The sequence below is a fragment of the Simochromis diagramma genome, unplaced genomic scaffold, assembly GCF_900408965.1.
Source record: "Simochromis diagramma unplaced genomic scaffold, fSimDia1.1 OVJJ01000064.1, whole genome shotgun sequence".
Lineage (NCBI taxonomy): Eukaryota > Metazoa > Chordata > Actinopteri > Cichliformes > Cichlidae > Simochromis > Simochromis diagramma.
The window spans coordinates 51,726-74,897 of NW_024386915.1; the positions used below are offsets into that span (position 1 = coordinate 51,726).

The 23,172-nt window shown below is 42.7% G+C and overlaps 1 long non-coding RNA gene across 1 annotated transcript in view; it reads right to left on the reverse strand.

The window, feature by feature from the left end:
- Positions 1-8,994, reverse strand: part of LOC120736375 — a 12,142-nt gene extending 3,148 nt beyond the window's left edge. The window contains exons 1-3 of the long non-coding RNA XR_005696487.1: positions 8,983-8,994; positions 4,667-4,673; positions 772-785 (exon numbers count right to left, since the gene is read on the reverse strand). This is a non-coding gene — a long non-coding RNA (uncharacterized LOC120736375). The remainder of the gene's footprint in view (positions 1-771; positions 786-4,666; positions 4,674-8,982) is intronic.
- Positions 8,995-23,172: the final 14,178 nt, after the last annotated feature.

Sequence of the window (23,172 nt, forward strand, 5' to 3'; positions counted from 1 at the left end):
CCAGCCTGTTCAAAGAAAAAAGCGAATTGTGCACATTGGATGAACTCTAATTATCTGTTCGCCGAGCTGATGATCTTCACCATTAAATTGGCTCAGTAGTGGTGAAATTAAAGTAATTATAGAATCTGTTAGTAGATTTCGGGTGACATGTCCATGGTGGGTAATTTGTTTTTTTTTTTGTTTTGTTTTTATGACAGCTAAGAGACGAGAGGATGGGACAGTTTATACAGAATAAACTGAACTGAAAAAAAAATCAAGTAGAGTACATATTATTTATTTTTAATGAGTTGAACAAGAAAAAATCAAACAGGTCTAACTTCGATCTAGAATCATAGCTCTTTTCCTTAAGCATTAGTATTGTTTTTTGTAGAGAAACGTGATGCATCGATTTCCAGAGTAATTAATATAATTTAGACTTTTTCGACTTAACCACAGATGTGCCTGTAAATATAGTCCTTCTGGTTTCTCTAACTTCTCTGTTTTGACCGCTCTTACCAAATACCCATGATTTTTGTTTTACCTGACCGTGATCTTTATTCTACTGATCCAGTCTCAACAGAACTGAAAGTAACAGGTGTCCACACTTTGATGTACTCCCCCCCTCATTCTTCCTTTGTGAAAGAGTTAAAACTGTGCTGCAGCAGACACTCACAGAGAAGATTTCCCTGAAATTCTCACTGAGGGTTCAGTTTGAACAAAATCAAAGAACAAGACAAAACGACCCTGGGAGTACACACACATCCTGACGTACACACAACAGAATCACTACACAGACGGAAGTGCAGCTTTTCTGTAAATGTTTAACTTGTTTCTTGACAGAGTCATCAAATGGGAAAAGACCTGCTATGAGAGAAAGATAAGATGAAAGCAGAAAGCTAGTTTACCTGTGAAATCTAGTCTGCCTGTCTTTGTGCAGGTGTGTGCCGAGTTTTTTTTTTTTTTTAGACATACAATTTTTATTCGTTATCAAGAATAGCATAAAACATAACAACCAAACAGAAAAGAAAAAAAACAAAAAACAAAACACATCCACACACACACACAAAAAACATATTTTCACTCAATTACCCACAGATTTAGAAAGAGAAAAAGATAAACTCCAAGAATGAATTGTCCTTTACACTTACTTCCTATTTAACTGAGAACATCTTAATCGCAACACCCCCCTCAACAGTTGGGACAAATCATTTGGCAAATAAGAAAGCAAAGGGGACCAAACATTGAGAAAGAGACCCTCATTTCCTCCTAAAATAGCAGCAGTTCTTTCGTGAGGAATGAGTTTAAATAATTCTCTGTACCACAACGTCACAGAGGGAGGTTTATCCTTAACCTAATTAATGAGAATACATTTCCTAGCTACCAGCAATAGTTTGTCACATAATTTGCGCTGCAAGTGATTCAATGTTACTTCTTTTGAGGGTAGGCCAAGAAGAAAATACCCGGGGTCCCTTTGAAGCAGATTGTTAAAAATATTACTTAGTTCTTGAGATATGAAGCTCCAAAATCTTTTGATTAATTTGCATTCCCAAAAGTAATGAAAAAAAGTGCCAGTTTCTTTTTGACATTTACTACAAAGATGGGAAATATGAGGTGCAATCTTATGCAAGACATTAGGAGCTATATAAAGGCGATGTATGATTTTGTATTGGGTTTCTCTCAAGCGGTTACAGACTTCACCGGCCTGGACCCGAATTTTTTACGTCCCAGGTCTTTCACCTCTACCTAGAGAGGGCTGTCGACAGACTTCGGCTCTGGCTTCCCCACGCCGTCAGGATACAGCAGTCAGACCTTGGATTGGAGTCACAGAAACGTGTCTGTTGTTTCCATCGCTAAGCTCGAAGGACCAATTTAAATGACAGGGGATTTCTTTAAATCACCCTGTAATTCTTCAGCTAAGACGCCTGAGTTAGAAAACACAGAGACTGCAGTCGTTTTTACACGCGTGGGCAGCAGCAAACGCACCCTGCAACTGCGCACTGCTGCCTGCGTTCCTTTATTTTATACATGTCTGTGTGTGTGTGTGTGTGTGTGTGTGTGTACAAAAATAACAACGTCACTCAGAATCAGCACACACTTAAGATTATAGTTTCACTTCTATAAAAAACATGCTCTGCAGTTTCCCTGTCTACACTTTGTACAGAGTGTACTAAAAGCAATGGGTTATTTCCCTTTTCTACATCTGTTCTCAAAAAGAGGAAATGGTTCAGTAGCTGAATAAGTTCATCAAAAGTTATTAGGTGAAAAGTCACCATAGACATTTAGATTGCTTAAACAACAGAAAAACACATTTCATGAAGCTGATCAAATTATATAAAAACAAAAATCTCTTGACAAAATGCTAATGCAAAGAGGAGAGGGGACAGGGGACAGCCTTGCCTCGTACCTCTTTGCATGGAAACGTGATGATTGTACACCCATTAGTTATGACACAAGCTTCTGGAAGGTTGTAGATGTTTTAATCCATGCAATAAAACCCTCACCTAAGCCAATGTCTCTAATGTCCACTCGATTCTGTCAAATGCTTTTCGGCATCTAAAGATATAACATAGTCTTTATAATTTGTCTGATTCGAGTATTGTTATATTTAATAGTCGTCTAATATTTGTAGATGAGAAACGATTTTGGATAAAGCCTGTTTGATCAGGGTTTATAAGCAGTGGGAGAATGCCCTCAAGCCTCCTTACTAATAGTTTGGAGAGTCTGTATGATTCACACCTATCTGGAGATTTATTTTTCTTTAGAATTAACAAAATATTAGCCTGTCTGAGTGTTGGGGGCAATTGTTCATTCTTAAAAGAGTTAAAAACATATCAGTCAATGGCTCTGCAAGAAGGTGGCTTAGTTTTTTATAAAACTCTGGGCAGAAAACATCAGGCCCTGGTGCTTTTCCTCCTTTAAGGGGTTAATAGCAAGTCGCAGTCCTCCTCTGTCACAGGGTTATTTAACTCTTTCCTGTGGCTTTCTGATAACGACACAACAGGCACCTTCTCTAGAAATTCCCACATCTTCCCATCTGTATTACTACACTCTGATGAGTACAAGTGTATATAAAACTGCTTCATAATTCGATTAATATCCGTTGTTTTATAATGCTTGACATGTTTATGATCAAATGGTGATGGTATAACGTTTGTATCTTCGTGCCTACCTTTAAATCTTTTTAGCACCGCGTCTCCTGTTCGCCTCCTATCAGATCCCACCTTAAGCCAAATTTGTCCCTCTCAGCGCAAAAGAATCCGGGTCACTGGCACCAATTATTAACTTCGTTCTTTTGACCTTCTTGTGGCAACAGAGAAAGACTTCCGACTCAGAGTGGTCCAAAGCTCAAAAAATGATCCTTTATTTTTAATTTCTGGAACGGAGAACTGCAGCACAAGCACGTTACCCCCGTTCTAAAAGCATTGCCAGGCAAACTATGCATATATAGTTCTGCTATAGGTGACACACACAGACACACACAGTTTTCGATCAAAACAACTCCTTCTTGTCTGACTAATGTGGTGTGTGTTACTTTGTTCCGCTTTTTCTGTCTGGTTTCCTGTATTTTATTAATATGCCTCTGCAGCTCTGCACTAAACTTCCTGTTTCTTAACTTCCCCTTACTAAAGCCTCTGTTGCTAGGCGACCTGTCACCCTCTGACCTAGTTTTTTCTCACATCTGGGCTTGGTTTATAAAGGCCTCTGTTATTTAAAATACATAATAAACCATCTAATCAGAAAATAAACACTAAGGACATATATTTTATCTTGTAACATTGTTTAAGTTAATGAACAATTGTGTTGAAACACTGAGATTACAATATCAATCAAGATAATTATAATGATGGTTTTTGCTGTAATTAAACAGTCATGTGGAAATGTGGCAACCACAGAACTTTAGAGGCCTTTTGTTCAATTATGTGTGGACTGTTTCTTTAGTCTCATACACAAATTGTTCTCAGTGTCTATGAGACTGATGAAATATCCATGTGTGCTGAAAGAGACTGTGCTGGTCTGAGCCCCTCAACCGAGGTATTGTGGGTAATGAAAGAGCAGATAGGTTGGCTAAAGCAGCTGTTAAAAAAGTAGACATAGATGTGCAGATACTATTGTTGAAATCTGAGGGAAAAGAATAGTTTGGACACAAAGTAAGAATTTCTGGAGAATGGCATGGGATAATGGAACAAAAGGGAGACATGGGGTACAAAACACAATAGAAGTAAAGAGGAGTAGTGGGTTAAATAGGCAGCAGGAGAATACAAACAGGTCATTGCTTTCTGAATGGTTCTCTTTTATGATGGGGAAACATTCCGACTGGGTTATGTGATGGTTGTAATACTACGGAGACGGTTGAACATGTGGTTATTAGTTGAAGTATAGAAGTCAAAGGAGAGTGTTGAGGGTGGGAACTGGTGGTGAAATGAAACTTATGTTTGAAAAAGTGGTTAATCAGTTAAGTCATGATGAGGTGAAAGGAGTGGTTTTTCATTTTTGAGAAATACTGATGTCATCAAGAGGATCTGAGGATCTGGAAGAGAAGTAAGAGTAAAAGCCAGGAGATGGCAGTAGTGCAACATCTTTGGATGCAAGCTGCTGTTAAAAATGACAGAAGAAGAAGTTTGCTTGATCGTTCCTCAGCTCGTCTGTGTGAAGCTGAGTGTAAAGAGGCTCCTGCTGTTAGAGAAACACTCTGACTGTTTCACCAACACGTTCTCACTCCCAACTCGTCAAACGTGTGACGCATGGTCAGGCTCCCTCTGCTGCACTTATGGACGCGCAGGGTACCCCTCTCGCGTCGGGAATTGACGTGAAGGGTCCTCCGATTGAAGAGATTGCTGCGGAAGTGCCTGTTGTCGGTATATTTAGACATTTTCCAAATCACATTGTAGTGACGTATACAGAACACAATAAATTATATAATGTAAACAACTACCTGAAAAACAGGTAGAACGATGCTTTTGTATTGTTTATTGCATTTACGGAGGGAGTGATGTATGCTGGGTAATGGCACAGCTAGCTACTGGGTTTATTCACCCGCTTCGGCTGTTATCAGTCCATACAATGGGCGTTATTAGCACAAATCAGTCCCATAGATATGGGCCATCTCCTGCTAGATTGTTCAGAAGGTTGTTCTCATCCATCCAGATGGAGGATCACTAACAGGAGTGTGGAAGACTCCAGAATCCACTCTGGCTGGAATCCGGTGGATATGCAGTGTGTACAGGTAAGACCATTTAAACGGACAGCATTTATCGAATGACCATTAAAAGTCAGCGAGTGTCAGTAATGTTAATGTGGTTATGTTAGTAATACACCGAGTGCTAATATAACAGCTTTAAGATGCATTTGTAGATATTATTACGTGTTTTACCGTCTTTATGGTGCTAGCTTAAAGTTACGGTGTAAACGTTAGCTTATATTGGAGTAAAGCTGTTACTGGTTAAACGATGTTAGCACAGAAATATTAGCTTCTGTCATGACTGATGAAGTTACTAGTTAATAAAGTTTTCAGTAAAGTGTTTAATCACAGCCACAGATTGACAGCAAATATCTCGATTAGCTTCAGTGCATCTGTAATAAATATGTGCAAGTTTCAGTGCTTCGTTTAAACTGTATGATACTTATACTGACCCAGGGTCAGTGTAAAATACAATCCTAGCTGTGTGAACAAAGCCTGGCTCCTTTAATCCTGCATGACAAACCTCAGGATGCAGGTTATTATTACTCTTTCTTTTCGGGCCCCAGGTCTGCTCTGGCTTTATTTTTTCAAAGTAAGGGAATATCTGTGGTCTGATACCGCGGGCTCATGGGCTAAGGACTTGGATTGACAAGTCAAGCGCAGATGATTGTGTTGTTTCTTATAAAGGCTTGTGTGTGTGTGCCTTCCTGTGTGTGTCCTTGTGTTGTTTCTTATAAAGGCTTGTGTGTGTGTGCCTTCCTGTGTGTGTCCTTGTGTCAGTGGAACTGAATCAGTGTGTTAGAGAAAGTGCTCCTCTGCTGTGCCGTATTAAATCCGATTCTTTGATCCCCATGATAGAACAGAGAAAACCCGACTCATAGTGGTCAAAACATTTATAATTCTTCATTCAATCATCTTCCAGAAGAGAGAGCCCTGCACAGCCCAATGGCAGTTGCAGGATCTCTAACATTAGAATCTAAAAATGTGTCTCATATAGGTGTTACTTTGGTACTTTACACGTCACACAGTTTCAACAACTCCTTATATGGTACAAGTTCCTCTTTTCTGTCTGGCTTCCTGTATTTATTAATATGCTTGTATATTTCTACACTAACTTCCTGTTTTTCAGTCTGGCTGAGCACTTAGTTTGTGAGTCAAAAGTGGCCTTGCTTTACAAACCTTCATTATTAAAGTACATAAAACAATATAATCAGAAAATAAGCACTAAGAATATATTAATTACATGACAGTTCTCCCCCTTTTCGTGTTTCCTAAGAAACACGACATAATTCCTAATTTATCCCATTAAGTTTACTTGCATGTTAAAAGGCTAAAATATAACAAAAGAGATTATTAAATTAAATTAAATGAAACCTTTCAATTGTCCAACCTTATCAACGGGTTGTATGTTTTCAATGTTTCCTTATTATTTTGTCATAATTACTTCTATCCACAACAAATAAATCAAGCTCTAAGACAGCACCTGTGAAATGTGAAATGTCCTAAATCTACTTCCTACACCCCCTTTTTTACCCAGAATCCCAATTTAAACCCACTCCTGACTTCCCTCAGTGCTCACTGTAAACTCCAAACAGATACAATTAGCTTTTCTGGTAAAAGGTCCTAGATTATTTTGTCAAATCTTTGGAAACATCCTCTATAGAGTTAACCCGTTTCATCGTTAAAACTTAGTCCTGGTTTCTTCGCCCCCTTTAACAGGTAGAGCATATCCGGCCTGAAGACTGTGTTTGGGCAATTTACATAACATAGAAATCCTACAACTATTCAATCTAAACAACAAATTTTCTGAATCTGGGCGATTCTCTGTGCTTCTTTTGAGTCCCCCTTTCTGATGGTTGGTTCCTGGATTCTCGCTCTGGTCCTGAAATCTTCTCCTGTAAAGGATAGAAAACAAAACGCCTCTCTCTGCTACACCTCAATAATCTACTGTGTTCATCTATTGTTCTCTTAATTATTCAAAGTTGGTTCAAAATATCATGTTCTGGGCTCTGTCCTTTATATTAACTTTACTTAATCTTAATGTTCTTTATGTGTGTGAGCAACAGTTTTAATTTTATTAAACACACCCAGGGTAAGATATACACCATCCCCATATCAGCATAAATCTCCGCTAGAAAGCACACTCCAAAATTTTCGTCTATCAGGGTTTACGCCTCTTTTTGCTTCAAGCAGCTACATAACATGCAAAAGTTACAGTTAATGACAATTAGACAAGTTTCCGTTATCTGCAACATTTTTGTTTCAGCCATCTCGCCCCCACACGTTTCCTGTTGACTTATTCATGGCATACTTATCTTTAACACCTTCTGCATCACTAGTTGCTAAGCAAAGACAAAGAAAAATATGTTCCACCTTTACCCTAGAAAATAAATCTATGTGATGTTTGTGTATGTAAACATGTTATGCATTCAATCACTACACTCCACGTCATCCCTGCAATATATCAGTTAAGACAGTCACGCTGAACGAAGCTTTTGACCTTCTTAGGGCTGAGTGCTTAACAACTCTTTATGAGCAAACTTTGCAATATGTATAAGAAAATGATTATAACTGCTTATTCTAATAAAAAATAGATCAAAGAGAAAAACATTTTCAATCAGTTAAACTTAAGAATATAAGCAATTACTTATGCATGAGTTTTACCGTAGCTAAATGATCAAACACCCAGAAAGTCATAAAATGATCATAAAGCCCCTTATTTCAAATTAAACCCAAAATCCCCCCTTTGACACATTTTATGTGTCAAATAAGCTAAAGACCAGCTAGTGAAACTGAAAATACTTCACCACATCTTAGGAAATTAAAAGAAAAAGGTTAGTCATATCATTTCTCTAAAAACCTCAGCGATTCTCCTCTCGAGTATATTTGCTCCGGACCTGCAAACCTGTGTTAAGTAATAAAATCAGTTTAATTATCATGTTAGATCTTTTGAACTCCTGGCTCCATCCAGAGCCTGCATCCTCGGCACTTCCTAGAAAAAAACCCTGTGTGTTAACCTGAACTTCACATTTCATTACTCAGTTCCCCCCCTGTCCTTCCCTCACTGTGATCCACTCTGTGCTATAAGAAACAAAACTTGAGACAGAACAGTTATCAGTCATGTGCTTCATACAAAATTCATATTTTTAATTTTATGTTGCTCCTCTGAGTGTAATGGTACTTCTTTTCATTTTGACTTTATCAGAGCTAACCAAAATGTGTTTTCTCTCTCTTTCTTTCTCTCACTAGTATCACCTACCCTTACCGATCGTGCTCTTTTTAATAATTTACTGTTTTAAAGGGAAAAAAACCTCAGTCACTTGGACCAGTGTTTGTTATTCCATAACTGTATTTTCAATGTAAGAACTCTACCAATCCCCTATATACTTCCGAAATTTTGCTTTGGTTCTAACTATTTTCCTTCTATAAAATGTCATCGACTTCTACAGTGGCCTGCTTTGGTTAATGGTAACATCAGTAACATCAAACATTTTCTCCCCTTCAGCATTTGGCATTTTCCCAACAATATAATGTGATACCATCATCTAAACCCAGTCAATAAAACAACATTTTCTTAAAGCAAACATCAGCAACCCAAAATTAGCCGCCCAAGGGTGGAGTCTGCAGCTCCACCCTCATGTGAACCTTTCGGTCTCCCTCTCTCTCTTGTGCTCCTGCCAAAAGCAAAGCAAAGCAAAGCATCCACCCTTTTATTACCGGCGTCGTGAATTGTTTGTCAACATCTACTCATCCTAACGTTGGTCCAGTCTTTGTCTCAGTGTCAAGTCAGTCAACACTTTAGTCCACATGGTCAGTCCAGTCACAGTCCAGTCACACACATCATGCACACACATTCACACTAGATCTTGCTGATAGTGGAGCCTCACGCGCAAAGGATCAGATTCTCCACCCTCATCAATATGAGCTCATTTATTTGTTTTATTTTTTAGAAAAAGAGTTCTTTATAATCTTTAACTGGATTGACTCGCTGCAATCCTTTTAGACAGGAACTCAAACGTTCATCAGTTCCCACAGGGGACCTTTTCCTCAGCCCATTATAATCATAATCATTGTAATCTGGAAAAGCTCACCTTATATTTGCTCTCACAAAAATGTTTTACAGCGCTGTTAATTCAATCTTGCAGGCCTGCTTAGAACAAAAAAGGAGAAAAAGAGCTAATTATTAGCTCATCAGAGCACAAAACATCATCACCTGACAGGTTTTCTCTAAGTGCACTGTTACAACTTTAAAAGCCCATTGTAGACATGTCCATGTTTAACCCTTTAAAACTGGTCAGAGCGGGCACGCTCTGTTTTGTGTAACTATTTTTAAATCCCGGTAGCACTGCAACCACATGAGCTAGCGCAATAATTTTTTTTGCATATGAAACCGGAGGAGTTGTACTTACATCTTATGCCATCAGCTTGTCCTAGGTCACAGTTTCCTTCCAAATATAGCTTTGCAAAAACTGCATAAAAAGCACTTGCAGCAACAAAAACATAATATTCCAGAAACAGGCTTTGCCGATCCAATCAGCTGTTCATAACACTTCCTATCGCATGTCCGCCATGACCTGCCCGAAACCGGAAGTGACGACATTTTTGCGGAAATGTAGTTTACCACCACCAAGGCCTCATGAGCTTATACTGGTGTTTTTAAAAGTTATATTTGACTTTATGACTTTCTGTGTCGTTTCTGGGATGCTTAGGACTCATATTGCACTGCTGGAAATAGTTTATTTTGATGCATACGCTGCTTTTTTGCAAATTTGCATTATAATATTTATTTTCGTTTTTCCTGCAGTGTATAAAAATTGGTGTATTTCAAAAATAAAAGTATGAAGACACTCAAAATAAATTTCCTGTGGTAGGAAACTATTTGTGCAAACTTTTTTGTATTTACAGTTTTGAGGGATAAGCCTCTTAAATTTCTCTAACTAGAAATATATGTTAAAAAAACAAAAACGATTTAAAAAATTTTTGTAGTTTATTGCACTTTTTTGCAATTTATGTAGTTACTATGCACTTAATGCATACATATTATTAAAATCTGGGTTATAATGGTTGTATTGATGTATAGCAACTTGAAATGCTCCCAAAAATGGCTCCACAGCATGTAAAAATATAATATAAGCTCTGGCGGACTTGGTTCTATGGTAGGTCTTAAAGGGTTAATAAAACCCCCTCTATTAAAATAAGAAAACAAGCCAAACCTGTCAGAATCAACCCATCACTCAAACAACAACCCCAAAAATCTCAATCACAGAAAAGTTTTGCCTCAGGTTCTTCAACGTCCTGACATAATGTTGCTCGTTTCTCCAAATGTAATTCAAATTAATTCGATTTATATTATTGATTAGACTATTGGAAACATAAAGTTTGTGATGGATAAATCAATCGAGAGATACCTTCTGTTTTAGTAAGCAAGACGCGTCCAAAGATGGAGAGGTGTCTTTGTAGCCAGCTATTTAAAATATGTCAGGTTAGGGCTGTGTGCAGGCAGGAGTGGAAGTAGAAGGACCCAATGTGCAGACACTCGGAGGTGGAAAGTAACTCAAAACTCAGCTTTTATTGCTGGATGGCAAAAAGTGGCAAACGTAACAAAAATCCAAATAAACTTACATGACCAGGCAGACGGAACACACAGCATAAATGAGACTAGATCACAACACAGACACAGAGAAACACAGGGCTTAGATACACAGAGGGAGCAATCAGGGAATGGGTAACAGGAGGGAAACACAGCTGGGGCAAATCAGTCCTAACGAGACAAGGGGAAGCAAAACCAGACACATTAACATGAGACATGGACTTTCAAAGTAAAACAGGAAACATAACACAGACTCAGGCAGGCACTATAACAAAGGGAACAGAGACGTGGGACCACGGCAGACACAGACACTGACTGGACGTGGGGATACAACAGACAGAGACAGAAAACCAGAACACTAAAACTCTAACCAAACCCCACCCAGAGAACCTAAACTAAGAATAATCCTAAAACCCATAAAGCAAAGCTAGAATATAATGAAATAACAAAATCAAATAACCAAAAACACAAAACACTGGGTCAACGACCCAGGGACCCTAACAAAATCTTTTTATATTTCTGAGTAATATGCTCAAAATTTAGATTTTCTCTATTATTTGTGTTGTTTGACATTATAATACCCAAATATTTAATGTCAGTTTTAACAGCTATGTTAAGAGAGCTACTAGGTCACAATCATGAACAGTTAATAATTCGCATTTTCTAATATTCAGGTACAAACCAGAAGCCTTTGAGAAAAGTGAAATTTCATTCATGTTCTATAAAAACTGACGATTCCTCGTCTAACATTAAAGCGTTTAGATGTTCCAAAAGGTAAAGAAACAGAACTATTGAGTCAGAGTATAATAAAGAAATTAAATCTATGAAGTTTTTTTTTACCAAAACCAAAATAGGGTAGAGCTTTTAAAATAAAAGGATGTTCGACTGTATCAAATGCCTTATAAAAGTCTAAAAAAAGAATCACACCATCATCTTCAATTAAGTGATTAGAATCCAGTAGATCTAAAACCAATCTAATATTATTGGTCGTAGATTATCGATTAGTCTTTTATCTTTACCAGGTTTGGGAATAAGGGAGAAAAGACCCTGTTTCATTGTCGTTGCTAACATTTCATTACTAATGATTTCATTAATAGTTTTGAAGAAAAATTATTTTATTTCTTTCCAGAAGAATTTATAAAAGATTGCAGTCAAGCCGTCCTGACCAGGAGCTTTGATTGATTGATTGATTGTTTGACTGATTGATTGATTGATTGATTGTACTTTCTTCATCCCGAGGGAAATTGGGTCAAGGCTGCCAGCCGTGCCAGCGCCGTCTTACCCATCCGACCATACATACATTACACAAACATCACATGGGGAAGACAGGTCAGAGGGGTATAACATGGAAAAGCACAACATGAGGAAAGATAAGGAGAAAAAAAATAACTCCCCCCAGACTGAGCTCCAACAGGGAGATCAGTTTGAGAACAGAAAAAAACACCTCTGCACATAGCACATGAAAAAACTCTTAATACACCAAAGAAACACATGACAAGCAACAGGGATGGGTAAAGGGTGAGAGACAGCCAGTGTAGACAGTACATCCGGGCCTGCAGCCTATGCGCTGGTCTCCATGATCCACCGTCAGCATCGGAAGGGAATAAGCGTCGAAGGCGTTTGGAGGGGGGATGAGTGTATATCAGCATGTGTATATGTCTGTGTGTGTGTGTGTGTGTGTGTCCAGAGTTCAGCTGAGACAGTGTCCTTCGCCCTGCCAGGCTAAGTAAACAGTCTTCCAGCCAACCCAGGTGGCCTTGCATAGAATGGGAAGAACAGTCTCAACACAGTCGTTATCAGGGTGTTGTTGTTCAGCTCCAGCCTTGAGACCGCAGCTGGCGCCGAAGGGGTCTCCGCATGAAGTGATGGTGGTTTTTACTGTAGTGCGAACAACTCATGTGAATTTCAAAGCTGTTCTAACAGCTTTGTCCATTTTCAGTTTGTTTAAGGCTTGATCTCAGTCATCCAGTGATATATCAGAATCACACATTTCTCTGAATACAGAATCGATTTTTGGAGTATAAGGTTCAATCTGATCACAAAAACTTAATGAATCAGTAATTAAATATTTTGAGGAGTATAAATTTGAGTAAAATTTATGTTTTTCTTCCGCTATAGTCTTATGATTTGTGCATTCCTTCCCATTTACGATTAATGTATTAATAGATTTCTTTTCTTGCCTCCGTTTCTCCAAATTGTAGAAATATGAAGCACTTTTTCAGCTTCTTCTATCCATTTTGCACGAGCTCTAATGTAAGCTCCATGAGCCTTTTTCTTGTATAGATCATCTAATTGAGTCAAGACAACAGGGATTTCTTATCAGCCTCTGACATAAAATGTCTATTACAGTAGTTATTTATATTGTAAAGTAATTTACTTTCAAATTCCTTCTGTTGTCTACTTTTCATTTTACTAAACGTAATTGAAAATTCTCTAACTTTAAATTTAAAAATTCCCATCTATGTATGTAATTGCCAATTGTTACAAAAAAATTTAAAAAAAATATTTTTGACACATTTAATTAATTAATTATTTATTTCACGTTTTAATTAATTATTGCGACATTTAAATAATTATTTAATGGTGTATTTAATTCATTCATTTTGGCACAGTTGACTCCTTCGGGTCTCACCATAAATTTATTTTATCTGTCAACCTCACCCATCAAACCCAGGGGGCGGGGTTAACGCTGATCGAGTCAGAACCATTGCTTTGGCCTGGTGGCCATTGTTTTTAGAAGGCGTTACTGCACACCAACAACTGCCATGTGGAAACTAACAGAACTGAACTTTGAAAAACTCTGTTTGTGTCTCACCAAATACCGTTTTAATATTTTTTAGCCGAGAATGTAGCGGTTTAATCTTCAGATGTCTGGTCGGTTTGTCAAGATACAGCTTCTTTGCAAAAGTGCTTCGATGATTTTGGAGATGTCTGCCCAGCCCAGTCTCACGGCAAAGCGTGGGACAGACCCTGCTCGCCTCGCAAGAAATCGAGCTGTTATTACCACCGACAAAGCGCAGGCCCCGGTACACAGCTGTAATAACCCCTGCTGACACTGACTTCATTTACTGAGGTTATATTTATCGAGTTTTTATTTCCTGATGTTCGTATGTGTCATACGTGTTCCAGTCGCCAATTCTGAATTATAACTAACATTAAAAACATGTTTAAGGAGGAGAGAGAGCAAAAAGATTCGATTAACATCTGATGTTTGGGTTTTTGTTCAATAATCAGCGTGACCTGATAAACGCATAAAAGAAATAACGTTGGTGTTTCCGTCATGTCGTAACTGTTAGGTTTCACTGTACAAAGGTGGTTCGACACTATGAAACACACACAGACTTCATGATGTTCGCCTCATTTTTTTATTGTGAATATTAATCATGAGGGTAAACGGCCCTGTACACCACGGAGCGAGGTCAGCATGTCCACCATATCTTCAGCTCTCTGAGTTAACCCATCAAACTAACCTAACGCTCATCTACGAATAATTCACAGCTCATATCAATATTATTTTACAGAAAATCATCCTTATTACTGCCAACTATTCCAGATACCATCAAATGTTAAAGGAAAATATCAGGATGAGTATCTGTGAGCTGAGAAGGACGTGAAGCGAGCAGTTTATCCCAGAGCTGAAGCTGCTCTGTGTGCAGAGATGAGCTCAGATTCCTGCTGTGATTGATCAACAGTCACAGAAATGTAGACTTGTAGTTATTACTGCAGTATGGTCACAGCAGATACTGATAAACATGTATTATGAGTGTAATGGGCTAAGTTTCCATCCAGCTTAAACACTCCCAAATAAATCTCCGAGACACAGGGGGTTGAAGTCCAGGAGCTTTACTGGGTACTTTTTTTGTGAAACTGTAAACACGATACAATGAAATATATGAGATGTATTATAGATACAATAAGCTCAAAACATCTGGCTAATTATTACAGCCTAACAACCTAGCCGCATAGCTTATATGAGACACAATAAAGCTAACCGAATAACAGACAACGGTTCAAACGCTTCGCCGCTTAATAGTACAAAAAATGAATTATACTCACAGACTATGCCTTAGCGAGGGGAAAAGGATTAAACCTGTAACGGCGGAGCTGGCGGCTGCATGAGCCCACACGCTAATATCCCGAGTCACACGGTAGATTCACTTCCTGACTCCCAGCATGCACTGCTCTCGTGCTGTCATGGTTACGAAGATACACGAGTCGCTACGAAGATACACGAGTCGCTCTAAGCTGTGATAACGAGATAAAAAGAACACATGAGAACACATTTCTGAAGGCATGACACTCCCCGCTTGGGATCTTTAAAGAGCCCACATCAATCAGCAGAATCAGACTTTGGAGAAAGAAGCAGAACTACTTCTGTAATGGGACGAGAGAATCCTCTCCTCTTTCCATCCTTGACGACCTCCACTTCGACTCTCCGAACCAATCCGTCCTTTCCTGGAAAGGCTTTCGTAATGATGCCCATAGGCCACTCGTTCCTCTCTGCCTGCTTATCTTTTAGGAGAACTACGTCCCCTTCTTGAAGATTCGGTTGTTTCCCTTGCCACTTGTGCCGAAGTTGCAGTGTTTTGAGGTATTCACGCCTCCATCTGTTCCAAAACATGTCCGCTAAGCCCTGAACTTGTTTCCACTCCTCTCTGAAAAGATCTGCTTCCTCGAAATTGCCTGACGGCAAAGGAGGTGTGGAACCTGTTTTAAGAGTCAGGAGCATCGCCGGCGTGAGGATGCAGGGCGACTCCGGGTCGGATGACACTGGGATGATCGGCCTTGCGTTCATAATCGCAGCTACCTCGGCCATAAGCGTGGTCAGAACCTCATGTGTCAGGCGAGACTTTCTTTGTTCAAGCAGCATGCAGTCCAAGATACGGCGGGCGATGCCGATCATCCTCTCCCATGCGCCACCCATATGGGATGCATGGGGTGGGTTAAACACCCAGGTGCAGCTCTGTTTACTGAGGTACTTCTCTACCCTGTCGAACTCTGAGCTTTCCTTGTCCATCCCCAACTCACGGGAAGCGCCGACGAAGTTAGTTCCGCAGTCCGAGCGTATCTGCTTCGCGGGGCCCCTGACCGCAAAGAATCTCCTCAAGGCGTTAATAAAGCTGCTAGCACTCATGGCTTCGATGACCTCAATGTGTACCGCCCTGGAACACATACACGAGAATATCACCGCCCATCGCTTGGAGTTCGAGACTCCTCCTCTTGTGCGGCGTGAAACGACGTCCCATGGTCCAAAAACATCAACGCCCACGTAAGTGAAGGGAGGTGCCACTCGTAGCCGTTCTGCTGGCAGGGCTGCCATCTGTTGATGTTCGGCCTTCCCTCTCAGTTTCCTACAAGTGATGCATCTGTGAAGCAGACTGCTGATACAGCGTTTGGCTCCCACGATCCAAAACCCTGCAGCCCGAATAGCACCCTCGGTAAGATGTCTCCCTTGGTGCTTTATTGCTTCGTGATAGTGGGACACAAGCAGAGTTGCGAGGTGATGCCGGCCAGGAATGATGATGGGATGAGTCTCGTTCATGCCTAAGTCTGACTGCTCGATCCGACCTCCTACCCTGAGTAGTCGATCCTGGTCCATAATGGGATGCAGTCTCCACAAACTGCTAGAGGATGGTATGTTGGTTTCCGAGTTGATGCACTTGAGCTCTTCTGCGTAGCAGTCGCCCTGGACGCTCCTTACAATGCACACCTCGGCTCTCAGTAACTCCTCCTCTGTAGGACGACAAATGTGCCAGCCTCGACATTCGCTCTGCGTCGAGCGAGCGAAGGACCTAGCTATGTGTATCAGGTGTGCGATGGCTGCACGGAGTGTGCTGAACTTGGAGAAACGTTCAAAACGTTGAGGGCGTATCACACCTTTGGTGACATGGGTGAGTTTCGCCGTCACCTGCGGACGCACTTCGGCATCGATGTCAGGGTCGACGAGATTGTATGTCTCTTGGAGCTCGGATAGATGCCCTGATGCGTCGCAGAGAAAGGCTGGTCCTTTGAGCCATGGTGTGCTACTGAGCAGGGCTGATGCTATGGTTCTTGACCCAACATCGGCTGGGTTGAGGTGCGTTGGGACGTACTTCCACTTGCCAGGATTAGGTGACTGAAGGATTCGTTGGACCCTGTTGTGTACGTAGACATAAAACCTCCTTGACCGGTTGTGGATGTACCCCAGCACGACTTTGCTATCTGTATAGTAGGTGATGCTGTCGAACGTTGTGTCCATCTCTGCAACTATCATCTCAGCGATCTCGACAGCAAGCACGGCAGCGCAGAGTTCAAGTCTGGGGATAGTTGATCCGGGTTGAGGAGCCAACTTCGCCTTCCCAAAGACGAAGCCAATCTCAGTCTGTCCCTGTTTGCTAGTTACCTTGATGTAGGCTACGGCTGCTATTGCTTTGACCGACGCGTCGGCGAAGACACAGAGTTCTCTCCTCAGAGCGCCTATGGTGGAGAGGGACGTATAAGGGCGTGGTATCTCGAGCCCCTCCAGGTCTTGGAGAGACTGTTTCCATCTAGTCCACTCGATCTCCATGTCTCTGGGAAGGGGTGCGTCCCAATCCTCCGCTTGCAAGGTGAGCTCTCTGAGAATCCGTCTTCCGTCGACTGTGATGGGTGCAAGAAACCCTAGGGGGTCGTATAGGCTGTTCACGGTCGAGAGTACCCCTCTGCGGGTGAACGGCTTCTGGTCAATCTCGATCTGGAACGCGAAGGTGTCCGTGCGCATGTTCCAAAACAGTCCCAGGCTACGCTGAATGGGCAGATCGTCGATGAAGAGATCTAGGCCATTGAAGTCCTGAGAGCGATCTTGAGGGGGGAACGCTCTGATGACTGCAGAGCGATTTGACGCAACCTTGTGCAGCCTGAGGTTAGAAGCCGCGAGCATCTTCTGCGCTCGTTGGAGAACTGCGATGCCTTCTTCCTCTGTGTTGAAGGACTTCAAGGCATCGTCGACATAGAAGTCGCGGTCGATGAATCTCCTGGCATCGCTGCCGTAGTCGGCCTCTGCTGCCTTAGCCGCCCGCCGCAAGCAGTACACTGCGACAGCGGGCGAGGGGCTGTTACCAAAGAGATGAACCCGCATCCTGTAGTCCACAATGTCGGAGGTAGGGTCGTTGTTTTTGTACCACAGGAAACGGAGAAAATCCCGGTGGTCCTCTTTCACGATGAAACAGTGGAACATGTGCTCGATGTCGGCAGTGATTGCAACCTGTTCCTTCCTAAACCTCATGAGAACACCTAGTAGGCTGTTATTGAGGTCGGGACCGGTGAGTAAAACGTCATTGAGCGATACTCCCTCATAGGATGCGCTGCTGTCGAAAACCACGCGGATCTTGTCCGGCTTCCGAGGGTGATACACGCCGAACAGGGGCAAGTACCAACGCTCCTGACCAGGTTGCATGGGAGGGGCAACTTCAGCATGTGCCTTCTTGAGCATCTTCTCCATAAACTCTAGGAAGTCGGCCTTCATCCGTGGTCGTTTTTCCAGTGAGCGCCGAAGTGAGACGAGGCGTTCGAGGGCCTGTTTCCTGTTGTTGGGGAGTCGCCGTCTCGGTGACCTAAACGGCAGAGGTGCGACCCAGCTGTTGGAGTTGTTCTGGCAGCACTCGGCTTCCATTATTCTCAGAAACTCTAGATCTTCCAAGGATGGAGCGAGTCTGTGGTCGTTGGGAGTGCGAGCGAAGACGGTTTGCCCCAAATGGTCTCCAGTTAGCATCGTCGACACTAGTGCTGAATGGTGGTGGTAGTCGCGTGCTTGTTCGAACGCCTCTGTCACTTTGATCTGGTTGTCACATGGCTGGAGATGACTTGTACGACCGTTTCCTAGAACGGCTGTTTTGTAGCTTCTCACCTCCGGTGGCCTGTGAGCACCTCCGAGGCACACGTCCCCGACGATGACCCACCCCAGGTCAAGCCTTTGGGCGAAGGGAGCGTCTCCTGGGCCACTTATCTGCTCTCGGACCTTGTGGACCCGTAAGATATCTCTGCCCAGTAGGAGAAGGATGTTAGCGTCTGGGTCCGGAGGTGGTATCTTGTCGGCGATGCATTTTAGATGAGCATGATGGTAGGCCGCACCGGGGGTGGGAATCTCCGCACGAACGTTAGGGATTTGGTTACACTCGAGGAGTGTAGGCAAAGAAATACTCGATTTCTTATCCAATGGCTCTACGGTGTAGCCGCTGGCTCTCCTCCCCGCTGTCTCCGTACGTCCCGCGCAGGTCTTTAGGGTGTATGGGTACGGGCGCCCGGAGATCTTGAAGGCTTCGAAGAACTCTGACCGCGCGAGGGAGCGATTACTCTGCTCATCCAATATAGCGTACATTCTCTTGGCTTCCTCTCTTCGTCCGTTTGGGAACACCCTGACGAGACAGATCTTAGCACATGCTCTAGCGCTCAGACCTTCTCCACATACCTGTGTGCACGTTGCCTTGACCTCCTGGTTGTCCGCTTTGTCCTCCTCCCCGCTATCCTCTGAGGTGGAGGGGAACGACTTGGGCCTCCAGGCAGGCGTGTGGGGGTGGAGAGCTGTCGGGTGGGCAGCGCTCCCACACTCGGTACATGTTATCTCGGCTGTGCTGTTCTTTGCTAGGTGTTCTGTTGACGAGCAGCAGCGAAAACAGACGTAGTGTTCTTTCAGAAGCTGTTTACGGTCGTCTAAGCTCTTCTCGCGGAAGCCTCTGCATTTCCTCAGAGGATGGGGCTTTTTGTGCAGGGGGCAATACTTATTCGGGTCAATGCGTTCCCTGCTTTCTTTGGACCCGGACTTGGTAGTGCCTGAGACCTGTGTCTTGTGGGCGTGGACGGACGTCTTTGTGGGCCTCTCCCATTTATTCCTTCCTTCGGCTGGAGGGTTTGGCATGAAGAGGCTGAAACTTGGGTCCGTACGTGCTTTCGCCTCGGTGCGGATGAAGTCCACCAACACGGGGAAAGGTGGGAAGCTGACAAAATGTTCTTGTTTGTATCTCGCCCCGTGGTATAACCATTTTTCTTGTAAACTATATGGAAGTTTCTCGATGATGGGCTTAATCCCTCTGGAGGTGTCCAAGTACGACATGCCCGCGAGGTAGCCGTCTTCCTTGGCGGCTTGTAGCTCTGACAGCAGGTCGGCTAGGTCCCGGAGTCTCCGTGGGTCCTTTGATGTGAGCTTCGGAAAGCTTTCTAGTTTGCTGAACAGAGCTTGTTCGACTGCTTCTGGTGAGCCGTATACTTCGTCGAGGCGCTCCCATGCTGAGCACAGCCCAGTAGTTGGGTTCCTGATGTTGACCGCCTTTATTCTTCTTACTTGTTCTGCTGACTCTTTTCCCAGGTGTTTGGTTAGGAGGTCGAGTTCTTCTGCGGCAGACAGGTCTAGATTGGCAGTGGCGTTCTGAAACGATGTTTTCCAGGCCCAGTAGTTTATTGGCTGGTCGTCATATGCGGTGAGACCTGAAGTCACCAAGTGGTTACGAGTGAGATATTTGATAAGGTCAGTGGTTGTAGAATGGTCGTAATCACCTCCGTAGAGTGTCCCGTGGACGGGCTGATGCGTGGGAAACGTAGAATCTCGTTTGGGGTTCTGCTGTAGGAGTGGAGTTGGAGGGAGGTAGAAGGGTGACTTGAAGCTCTGTCTTAACGGTGCCTCGCTTTTCCAAGGGCCCTGAAGAGCTTGGCGTGGCGTAATAGCAGCGGGAGCGGCATCTTGGGTCTGAGCCGCGTTATGCGGGTGAGTGACTGGCTGAGAAGGGGGAAGGTTGTTTTCTGTAGCCGATAGACCCTTGGCGCTCAGGCTGGCCTGTTCGGTGACAAAGGCGGCTACGCGCTGGTCTTTGACAGACTGGGAGACCGGGCTGTTAACTTCGCTGCGTACTTCGAGACCCATATCTTGTAGACCGGCTACTAGGGAGTTCGCCTCTGCAACGGCAGCATCCCTTTCCTTTTCGTCCATTAATGCGTCGAGGCTCGCTTGAATACGTGCTTGCTCCACTTTAAGCTCGATTTCCCTTTTTGAATGTGCCGCTCTAGCTTGCGCGGCTTCAGCCTTTGCTTTTGCCACGGCGATGGCTATGCTGATTTTCGAGCCAGACGATGTACCAGATGAGCGACTGCTCCTTGAGCGCACACACTCTGACTGGTTGTCTCCATTTCCTTTGTTAGCATTGCTACGTTGTGACATTGCGTGTCGCTGGGTCTCCGGTATCGGGAGAGGAAGGCTGAAGGCGAAGCTCTCCGAAGGCTGTAGTGGGAGCCGTTTATCTCTTGATAATGAGTGGCTGCGTACGGCGGCGATCCTGTATGCCCCGTTAGCTGCGTTGCAGTCTTTTCACTGTAATGGGCTAAGTTTCCATCCAGCTTAAACACTCCCAAATAAATCTCCGAGACACAGGGGGTTGAAGTCCAGGAGCTTTACTGGGTACTTTTTTTGTGAAACTGTAAACACGATACAATGAAATATATGAGATGTATTATAGATACAATAAGCTCAAAACATCTGGCTAATTATTACAGCCTAACAACCTAGCCGCATAGCTTATATGAGACACAATAAAGCTAACCGAATAACAGACAACGGTTCAAACGCTTCGCCGCTTAATAGTACAAAAATGAATTATACTCACAGACTATGCCTTAGCGAGGGGAAAAGGATTAAACCTGTAACGGCGGAGCTGGCGGCTGCATGAGCCCACACGCTAATATCCCGAGTCACACGGTAGATTCACTTCCTGACTCCCAGCATGCACTGCTCTCGTGCTGTCATGGTTACGAAGATACACGAGTCGCTACGAAGATACACGAGTCGCTCTAAGCTGTGATAACGAGATAAAAAGAACACATGAGAACACATTTCTGAAGGCATGACAATGAGGATGGATGATCAAGTTTCTCACTCTCTCCTTTAAATCTCAGTTTTTTTCTTCTTCACAGTTTATCTGTTAATTTATTAATGAATAACACTGAAAGAGTTTCTGTTATATTTCCCCTTGAACATCAGCTTATTAGGGCGGCATTAGGAAATAGCCCCCCTCCAAAGAATGAATAAATGAATGATGATAATAATAAAATGATTAAAAAGCAGAGCTCAGAGTGGTAGAATGGTCAAACATGGATCCACGGGTGGTTCAACTGCATTTGGTGACGTGACTAAAGCAAATCTTTCAAATAATCCCACCATCAACGGGATGTTGTCTCCTTTACTACGGTTACTTTACTTGGTCACCGTGTGAATTTCTTTGAAATGAACCAAATTCTTTTATTTGTTGGTTGTTGCATATTTAAGCTCTACAGTCAGGAAAGGAGGAGATGAGGCCTCAACAATGTTGGGTTGTAGCTGTGCTTCAGGTTAGAGTGAGTGTCCATGGAATAAATGTAAGTCAGTGAACTGGAAACATGACTGTGTTCAAACTTTGTTTCCTTTTTATAATGAGTCTAATCAAAGGTGGACAGAAGTATCTCCACTTTGACTTTTCTGTGTCACCATCAGAGCTTCTGCACAGTGTGTTTCTGGGGCAGATAACATTGCAGCATTATGGAGACATTATGGAGACAAAAAGAAAAGCGTCTGGATTTCTTTAAGTTAAACTTAAAGAAATCCAGACGCTTTTCTTGGACTGTTGGTTTCAGTGTTTAGTCTCATTCACACACTCCCTCAGACTCTTCACACACACTGATTTGCTGACATAAACACACTCCTGTGTGCTTTCTTGGCTTCACACACACACTGAGGACCATCTACAGACTGTGAGCTCCGTCTTCTTTGTCTTTGGAGCCGAACTCTGACAAAGTTAGGAACAAAACTTTCTCCAGCGTGTGAACTTTCCTCCTAGACTCAGTCTGAGCAGTCAGACCACATATTTCTAAAGCAGCACATGAAGGTGTGGCTCACACACACACAGGTGAAGGAAACAGCTGCAGTATTAAAAACTGCTTCACTGTCTACAAATATATGAACTGAATGTTTCTTTCAGGCTGTAAAAACCTTATTTATCCTCCATTACGGTCCTGCATTCAGAGCATTGCTTCTGTTATATTAGTACATGTATTTTATTCTGATGAACACATGAAACTCTGAGCTGGATTGAATCCATTGAATCAGAGTCCAGGACTCAGACTAAACACACTGAATGTGTCCTGAGCTCGGCCGCTGTTCCACAGTAACTGCTGTCAGAGTCACTGTTACTGAGTTAGCTTAGCTAGCAGAGCAGCTAGCAGTTAGAGTATGAACTCTGTAAGCAGTCAGCTCGGTCCTGGACATTGTTACTGACATAAAGCTGCTCTCTGCAGCCATGTTTGACCTGCTGCTTTGTAGGACTACAGTAATGGAGGATTTGGAGGCTGAACTCGGCTCTGTGACACTTTTTGTAGTGAACTGATGAAAGCTGCGTCTCAGATGGATGTTAGTCCAACACATCAGACACGACCTCTGCAGCTCTCAGTT